The sequence below is a fragment of the Dipodomys ordii genome, unplaced genomic scaffold (genome assembly GCF_000151885.1).
Source record: "Dipodomys ordii isolate 6190 unplaced genomic scaffold, Dord_2.0 Scaffold205, whole genome shotgun sequence".
NCBI lineage: Eukaryota > Metazoa > Chordata > Mammalia > Rodentia > Heteromyidae > Dipodomys > Dipodomys ordii.
The window spans coordinates 407,193-413,417 of record NW_012267421.1 but is presented as its reverse complement, the minus strand read 5'-3'; the positions used below and the strand labels follow the sequence as shown (position 1 = coordinate 413,417).

Here is a 6,225-nt window from a genome sequence, read left to right as displayed (position 1 = left end):
GTGTGTGTGTGTGTGTGTGTGTGTTTGTGTGTGTACACATTGAATGAAGATGTGAATGTCATCAAGACCTGTACGTTACTCTTAAGAAACATCAAGGACAAGAAGCTTGGGTCCTAGATAGATTCCAGGCTAAAGATGTATGTGAGACCTTCCAGTCTGCACTTATAAAGAACAGACACCAGAGAGCCCTCCCTACCACTGTCCTCATGGATCCATATTCAGTGGGCACACATTCAGCTGGCCAAGAAAAACAACCAGAAGCATTTCCTTATCTTTGCAATTGTCTTCTTTATACATGTGACTAGAGGTTCTTGTTAGGGTTAAGGAGCTTGTCTCAGGTTCCCAAATATTTTATTTTTATTTATTTATTTTTTTGGTCCGGTCGTGGGGCCTGAACTCTGGGCCTGGGTGCTGTCCCTCAGCTCTTCAGCTCAAGGCTAGCCACAGTACCACTTCCGGTTTTTTCTTTTTTGCTTATGTAGTGCTGAGGAATCGAACCCAGGGCCTTGAGCATGCAAGGCAAGCGCTCTACCACTGAGCCACCTTCCCAGCCCTTCCCAAATATTTTATAACTCCAGACCAAAAAAGAAAAAAAATCATAAAACTTTCATTTTCCCTTTGTAGATGAAGCAAGAGCTTTAACAGGCACTATCAGTTCACAAAATCAAAGCAGAGAAAAACCCAAGGTTCTTCATGCTATGTCTTCTCTAAGATCCAAATTTCGATGCCTCTCCTCTTACAGTTAAAAAAAAAAGCTAAAGGACACAGTATATTGTCCACTATATTATTACTGACTTCACATATCACTTAAAGCCCCTCCCTGAAATAATTTTAAATAGCTTTCCCTAATCTCACAAAACTCAGAAAACATCAATCCTCTTAATATAGTTCAATATCATAAAAAGTAGCCAAGCTCCTTGGCAACAATAGTTTTACAGAAACAGCATTCCAGTCCATTCAGAGTAACACAAACCAAGAACATATTCAATAGAAATTATATTTTGAATTCTGTCTCTAGATCCTTTCACTTGAGGCTGGACAGTTCCTGGAGAGCCCCACAACCACAGGACCATAGGTAAACAACTCACACTAGGGCTGGGAAGGTGGCTCAGTGGTAGAGCACTTGCCTTGCATGCTCAAGGCCCTGGGTTGGATTCCTCAGCACCACATAAGAAAAAAGCCAGAAGTGGCGCTGTGGCTCAAGTGGTAGAGCACTAGCCTTGAGCTGAAGAGCTTAGGGGCAGTGCTCAAGCCCAGAGTTCAGGCCCTATGACCGGACCCAAAAAAAAAAAGAAATCAGTGACCTAGGGGCTGGGAAGGTGGCCCAGTGGTAGAGTGCTTGCCTTGCATGCATAAGGCCCTGGGTTCCATTCCTCAGCACCACATAAGCAGAAAAAAGCCGGAAGTGGTGCTATAGCTCAAGTGGTAGAGCGCTGGCCTTGAGTTGAAGAGCTGAGGGACAGCACCCAGGCCCAGAGTTCAGGCCCCATGACTGACAAAAAAAAAAGGAAAAAAAGAAAAGAAAAGAATCAGTGACCTAGGAAATAGAACAATTACCCAGAGCCAGGCACCAGTGCCTCATGCCTATAATCCTAGCTACTCAGCAGGTTAAGATGTGAGGATCACAGGTCAAAGCCAGTCCAGGCAGAAAAGTCCTTATAGGACTCTTATCTTTAAAAAAAAAAAAAGCTCAGAGACAGCACCCAGGCCGAGTTCAAGCCCCATGACAAAAAAATAATAATAATAAAATAAATTATACAGAATAGCACAAAAAGGCAATTAAAAATGTAAGAAGTATAAACAGAAGAGTCTTAGATTTATCCAAAAAGAATCTAGAGGAATAAAGAAAAATTTTAAGAAGCAATATTTGAGAAGATGATGGATATGAAAAAAAACAAACAATTTTTTTGTGCCACTGCTGGAGCTTGAACTCAGGTCCTAGCCTCTGTCTCTGACCTTTTTGCTCAAAGCTAGTGCTCTACCACTTGAGCCACAGCTCCACTTCTGTTTTTTTATAATTAGAGTAAATAAAAAGTTTTACAAAATGGAGTTGCTTTCCTGATTTCAGTCACAAAGGTTCAATGGGTATATGATCTTATAAATTGATGTTTGCTGAAATGAACTCCAAGAAATGGAAACAAGAAGTTTTATGTTATTTTGCTTCTTATTTTTTCTCCTTTGTTGCTGCTTTTTTATTGCTATACCTTTCATCTTATATATAAGTTTATCTATTTGGGGGCGGGTAAGGGGAAGAACAGAAATGGTGGGACATAGGATGAACAAGTGCAGCAGTGATACTCACTATACAACTTGTTGAAAACAAACTATACAACTTGTGGGGGAGAGGTCCAGGAGGGAAAAACTGGTAGAAAATTAGGGAAGAGGTGACACTGTTCAAAAAGATATGTACTTATACATACTGAAACAAACTCCAAGATATGGGGAAAAAAAGATACCTTTTTTTTTTCTTTCAGTTTTCAGCATTTGATCTTTAAAGATGGGAGGGGAGGGTACAGAACTCCAGAGTGAAAAAGTGGAGCAGTAGAAGTAGAGCTCACTAGACATTAATGAAAGTGAATTGTACACTTGTGGGTAGAGATGGGAGTGAGGAACTAGGAGAGAATAAGGGAACAGAAGACACTGTACTAAAGGAAATGTACTCATTACCTGATTCATGCAACTGTAATCCCGCTGTACATCACATCTATAACAATAAACTGATTTTTAAAAATGTACTCACTACCTGACTTATATAACTGTAACTCCTCTGTTCATCACCTTTACAATAAAAAAAAAATTTTTTTTAAGTTTCACAAGCTTTCCTGCCTGGGCTGGCTTCAAACTACAATCCTCAGATCTCAACCTCCTAAGTAGCTAGGATTACAGGTGTGCGTCACAGTGCCTAATTAAAATTTCCTATAAAAACTCAGGACATAAATTCTCAGATCAGGAAACACAAGAAAATCATCCAAACATATAAAACCAAAATCCACAGGTAGATAAGCTGTAGTTAATAAAACCCAATGCCTAAGAGGGCTTAAAGACTGGGATGGGTTTGGAGCCCTGATCAGCTAACTGCAACACCCTGAGCAAAGGGGAAAAGCTCTTTGCGCTTCCTAAAGTATCAAACCAGGATGACAACAATGACCTCACTGTAATGTTGGAAAAGGAAATGGAACACTTTATAAATGTTACCTGTCATTATGCTACAAAGCACCTCACTAAGGTGTGGCCATAGATTCTGCCAGTCCAGTCTGTTGTAAGCTATTTTCTCTACCTCAAACCTGTTTGTTCCACATGTTCTTCATGTGTTAGTAACCACAAAACATACAATCTTCCAGGCAATATCAAATTATGCTTCTTTGGCTTCCACATGTGGTCCATTTCACTTCAAAGTTCCAATCTCCTCTCCATCACTCAGAGACTGAGTGACAACTGTCGCCACTATTTCCCACAAAGGCACTAACATAAGATCTGGCCTAAATTACACTCACACATGTTAGTTCTCTCAGTTTGTGACCTTACTTCACAAACACAAAGCAACCCTAATTTGGGACCTATCTGAACTTTTTGCCTTCGTCCGTCTTCTTATCCAGAATCTACATATGACAGTACATAGTACTTTAGTTAAATTTTGGTTGATACTGTGTACTAATTTCACTAAGAACAGTAATGAGGAGTCTAAAGTATTTGATGTGAAAAGGGAAATTCTCTACTCTCAGTTTCCTACCATATCTAAATATGGTGGGTCTGCTGTTAAACCTGCAGTTTTTATTGTTAACCTGACCCCTCTTAGGTACAACACCACTTCCAGAGGTCACCTGCATTTTACTTTCACTACAATACCTAGAACCACATTATGGATAAAGTATTTACATGCATTTCAGGATGGGAATTCTTATGTCAATCCTGGCACTCATTACTACTGATACCACAACTTAAACACCACAACTCAAGACTTCACAGTGCCATGCAATTGGCATGCAGCACTGTCTACTCTTTACGCTTTCCATAGGTCTTTCCATTCTTCTCCCTGTCATAACACCAGTTTGGTAGGTGCTCACAAACTGCCTTTTGATGAGGAAGAGAGGCTTATGTGAGCACCTATTCTGAAGATGGTTAAGATTTCCTTTTGGATACTGGAAACAAGTTGGTAAATGCTCCTGAACATCTCCCCGCCACATACTTGGTATATTTCCTCCTAGGACTTTTTACAGGGCCTTGATGAACAAGGCCACGAGTAAACAGCTAAGAACTTAAAATGTATTGTCCTGAAGGCCAGGTGAGTGGCATATACCAGTGGCCCCCTCTACTTAGAAGGCAGAGGTAGAAGAATTATGGTCCAAGGCAAAAGTGTGAGACCCTATTCGAAAGCAAAAGAGCAAGCTTGAGATGAGCTCAATCCCCAGTACTATAACCTACCCCCAAAACAAATCATTGCTTACTCTCTGTCTTTGAGTTCAGGCACAGAACTTGGTATACACTGTCAAGCAGTTATGCTAGTGACAGATGAGCCAGCTACCTCATGGTCATGGCACACCAAGTTCACAGCCCTATAGGCCCAGAGAGCAAAGAAAAATGTTGGGCTTATTCTAAATAATGGGTTAAAAATTGTAATTTAGAATAATCTAGGTCTAAAGATAAAAGAATTGGAGGTGACCTAGACATGCAAAGAAAGTATTTAAAGACCTCAATTGTTGCCAGGCATCAGTGGCTCACGCCTATAATCCTAGCTACTCAGGAGACTGAGATCTGAGGATCACGGTTCAAAGCCAGCCTGGGCAGGAAATTCTGTGAGACTCTTATCTCCAATAAACCATTCAGAAAACCAGAAGTGGCGCTATGGCTCAAGTGGTAGTGCTCGCCTTGAGCTGAAAAGCTCAGGGATAGTGCCTAGGTCCAGAGTTCAAGCCCCACGACCAACAACAACAACAAAAAAAAAAAGATCTAAATTGTTAGTTATTTTCCTTTACCGCCTAACTACATTTGGAAGTGTGTGTGTGTGTGTGTGTGTGTGTGTTTGTGTGTGTACACATTGAATGAAGATGTGAATGTCATCAAGACCTGTACGTTACTCTTAAGAAACATCAAGGACAAGAAGCTTGGGTCCTAGATAGATTCCAGGCTAAAGATGTATGTGAGACCTTCCAGTCTGCACTTATAAAGAACAGACACCAGAGAGCCCTCCCTACCACTGTCCTCATGGATCCATATTCAGTGGGCACACATTCAGCTGGCCAAGAAAAACAACCAGAAGCATTTCCTTATCTTTGCAATTGTCTTCTTTATACATGTGACTAGAGGTTCTTGTTAGGGTTAAGGAGCTTGTCTCAGGTTCCCAAATATTTTATTTTTATTTATTTATTTTTTTGGTCCGGTCGTGGGGCCTGAACTCTGGGCCTGGGTGCTGTCCCTCAGCTCTTCAGCTCAAGGCTAGCCACAGTACCACTTCCGGTTTTTTCTTTTTTGCTTATGTAGTGCTGAGGAATCGAACCCAGGGCCTTGAGCATGCAAGGCAAGCGCTCTACCACTGAGCCACCTTCCCAGCCCTTCCCAAATATTTTATAACTCCAGACCAAAAAAGAAAAAAAATCATAAAACTTTCATTTTCCCTTTGTAGATGAAGCAAGAGCTTTAACAGGCACTATCAGTTCACAAAATCAAAGCAGAGAAAAACCCAAGGTTCTTCATGCTATGTCTTCTCTAAGATCCAAATTTCGATGCCTCTCCTCTTACAGTTAAAAAAAAAAGCTAAAGGACACAGTATATTGTCCACTATATTATTACTGACTTCACATATCACTTAAAGCCCCTCCCTGAAATAATTTTAAATAGCTTTCCCTAATCTCACAAAACTCAGAAAACATCAATCCTCTTAATATAGTTCAATATCATAAAAAGTAGCCAAGCTCCTTGGCAACAATAGTTTTACAGAAACAGCATTCCAGTCCATTCAGAGTAACACAAACCAAGAACATATTCAATAGAAATTATATTTTGAATTCTGTCTCTAGATCCTTTCACTTGAGGCTGGACAGTTCCTGGAGAGCCCCACAACCACAGGACCATAGGTAAACAACTCACACTAGGGCTGGGAAGGTGGCTCAGTGGTAGAGCACTTGCCTTGCATGCTCAAGGCCCTGGGTTGGATTCCTCAGCACCACATAAGAAAAAAGCCAGAAGTGGCGCTGTGGCTCAAGTGGTAGAGTGCTAGCCTTGAGCTGA

The 6,225-nt window shown here is 40.9% G+C and overlaps 1 protein-coding gene across 1 annotated transcript in view; it reads right to left on the bottom strand.

Moving 5' to 3' along the window:
- The window catches only part of Gars (glycyl-tRNA synthetase), a 48,960-nt gene that overhangs the window by 39,481 nt on the left and 3,254 nt on the right, over positions 1-6,225 (bottom strand). The gene's annotated exons all lie outside the window — the stretch shown is intronic.